Here is a 3,495-nt window from a genome sequence, read left to right as displayed (position 1 = left end):
TTAAACTTGATGGGCGAGGAGGCTGGTCCTCAAACTATGGGAAGAGCACATGGGATCCCACGAATCATGATCCACACTTTGAAATTCACTAAGCTATGAAAATTTTCAACGAATTAGGTGCAATAATAGTTATAGAAAATTAAAATTATCACACCATGTTCTCGAGGTGAAAATTTTTACAATGTGACTTGATAATTATAGCGTTACAAGTTCAATTTTAAGAGAGAGTAATTTATTGACTTTTTTGATTGGACTGATCAATTATAGACAACTTAAGTTAGTTTAATTCAATATGATCGTTTGTCAATTAGGGTCACAACATAAGATTTACTCAGTGCACACCATCAGATAGTGCTTGCGGATTTTTTCTCATCACAAAAAAATACAATATTAAAAAACATCATTTCTATTTATAAATAAAAAGAGTTGGTGATATTTGTCGTTAAATACAGTCATTTTATTTATAAAAAGGTCGCATTTTCTTTCTATTCATAATAATAATTAATAAATGTGATACCTTCATTTGAAGACAAATGCTAACTTTGTTATGCAATAGAAAATAATTGGTGCATTAGTAACATGGAAGTAACTACCACGTTTGAAATATCGTTATGTCAATATTTATAATTTATAATTTTTTAAAAAACTTAAATAAATAATTTCTTTTTAGGAATCCAACATCATCAAAGGAATGTAACACATGTTTTGGTGTATCTGGCACTACATTGGTGTTCTTAACTTATTAACGATTCAAAAACAATATAACATAGTGGACTTATTTAACGATTATGGTTTTGACTAGCGATCTGTAGAGAAATGTTTAGTAAAATTAAGTATTTATGATTAGTTGTTAAGAAGTAAAAAGACATATAAAAATATGCATATATTTATTAAAAAATACATTAATAACATAATAATTATTTATAAAATAATTACATAATTTTATGTAGATATTGAAACAAATAAATAAAAATAAGTTTTAATTATTAATACATTTGCTCAATCAAATAATACATTTTCTCATATATGTAATAAACATTTTATTCATGATTTAGTATTACATTTGCTAATATAAGTATCACATTTTATCTTGACCCGACCTGTCTCATGGACAAGAATTCGTGAGACGGTCTCGCACGAGTTTTTGCCAATTCCTAATATCTTAGTTTTTGCCAATTTTACCAAATACTTTAATTTCAATTAGATAGCTTGTTAGCTATTAGTTGTTCAGCCTTCAGCTTTCAACTAGTTTTTCAGTAAGGCCTGTCAAATAGAGCTAGTGTGACTAGTCAGCACAACATACAGTTGTTCCCAATATCAATGGATAATCACTTTTTTATACATATGAGAATCATACTTTACTGCTCAATCACCCTTTTTGAGATTTATTTATGGAGAGACTTAACCTGGCAATTGTTTCCATCATGGAGACAGGTAGACCATACCAATCTAAAAATAGTTGAAAAATAATTCCAATTCATTAAATTCATGCAGCTTCGTAACTAAGAAAAAATATAACGTGCATGTCGATGGATGGAAGGAATCTCCATGTGAATTCCTAGGTTCACACTAGAACCAATTCAAAGCAGATGTCATACAAATTAAGGTTGATTAAGTTTATAAATATAATTTATTTTATTTAAAATAATTTAGATTGAATTTATATTATTGCATGTGTAAAATTTAAAATCTATCTCATGAATAACGCTTACCACTTCTCCTCTCCTATTGTTGCATGTGTAATAACAACAAAAACAAAAAGTATTATTATTATTATTATTATTATTATTATTATTATTATTATTATTATTTATCTAATCTAATCTAAAATATAATAAAATATAATAAAAGCCAATGACAATAAGGTTTAATGAGAATTTAAAAAAAAATGTGTTGGTGTAATTAAATGCGGTGTTTAACCCATACGCTGTATTTTCTTTCTTGTACACTTACAAATTATTTTAAATTTTAAATTTTTCTATTTATACAGAATGTATTAATTATTTATATTATCTTTTGTAAGTTTTTTTCTCCGTCACTACCATTAGGGCTGTTAGCGAACAGAGTTTTCGACAAACCACTCGTGTTCGAGCTCGGTAAGCGTTCGTTTATGTTCGTTTATTAAGGTAAACGAACATTAACAAACAAAATTTAGAGCTCGGTTAATAAACGAACAGAGTCTGAACAGTGGTAAGCTCGTTTGCTAAGTGTTCGCGAACAAGCTCATTTGTTTTCGTTTAGTAGTGTTCGTGAACAAGCTCGTTTGTGTTCGTTTAGTAGTGTTGGCGAACAAGCTCGTTTAGTGTTTGTTAATTAATGTTCGCGAACATGTTTATATATATATATATATATATATATATATATAATTGTTCGTGAAAATGTGAATGCAGATTATTTATTGTTCGCAAACAAATTGTGTTCATGAACATGTGCAGGTGTTTGGTTATTAAGTGTTCACGAACGTGTTCATGAACGTAAATGAACATGTTTGTGAACGTGTTTGTTAACGTTAACGAACACGTTCGTGAACATGTTCGCGAACGTTAACGAACACTAACGAACGCTTAACAAACGAACACGAACAGGATTTTCAAAAACCTTAACAAACGAACACGAACACGAACACCCCAAATTCCTTAACAAACGAACACGAACAGCCTCCGTTCGTTTATGTTCGGTTCGTTAACAGCCCTAACTACCATAGCCCGGAAACCACACAAAAGAGGTCAATTACACCAAGAAGACTTTGTGAGACATGCTTGACCAGAAAAATGTTGACAAGAATTGAACTCGTGACCTTCAGTTAAAAGAATCATGATCTATCCACTCGGTTACCCTTTTCGAGACAAGCCCCTTTATTAATTAGAGAGGAACTCGATCTCCAAACTTGAAGAAATTAAAAGTCATAGATCCAATAGCTTCCTTGATGGTAATATGTAAATCTTACTTTAAATTCTCATTGAGGAATATGTGTTGAACAAGTCATTGCATGCTCCAAATAGCTCCCTTGATTGCAATATGTAAACCCGCAAATTATACCATGGACCAGGATCTACCTAACATTGTAAACCTGGTCCAAAAATAACATTCAGATTCCGTATTTGTAGTTGACACATTCTGTATATGCAATTGACGTACAGATGTAGCTATCATATTATGTATTAGCAATTATTAAGTTATTTGTTTACATGTGCAGAAACGGTTAACTGTAGGTACAGAATATAAATAAACAATTTTTATATCAGGGTTCACAATGTAATATGAACCCTGGTCTATGGTCTAACAATTGATGTAAATCATATCCCACTTTAAATTCTCATTGAGACATATAACATGCCCGGTCAAAGGTCACTTTCATTTAATAAAGTTTCTTAGACTCAATCCAATGGTTCAAAGTAACTTTACACCATGAACAAGACTGCAAGTCCAAAAGTCATATTTGTACAAAGGTGCATGGACTGAGAACATGGCTTCCCATGCAATTACACAGCAAAA

The sequence above is a fragment of the Ipomoea triloba genome, chromosome 14 (genome assembly GCF_003576645.1).
Source record: "Ipomoea triloba cultivar NCNSP0323 chromosome 14, ASM357664v1".
NCBI lineage: Eukaryota > Viridiplantae > Streptophyta > Magnoliopsida > Solanales > Convolvulaceae > Ipomoea > Ipomoea triloba.
The sequence above is the reverse complement of the archived record's forward strand: the minus strand, read 5'-3'. Positions refer to the sequence as shown.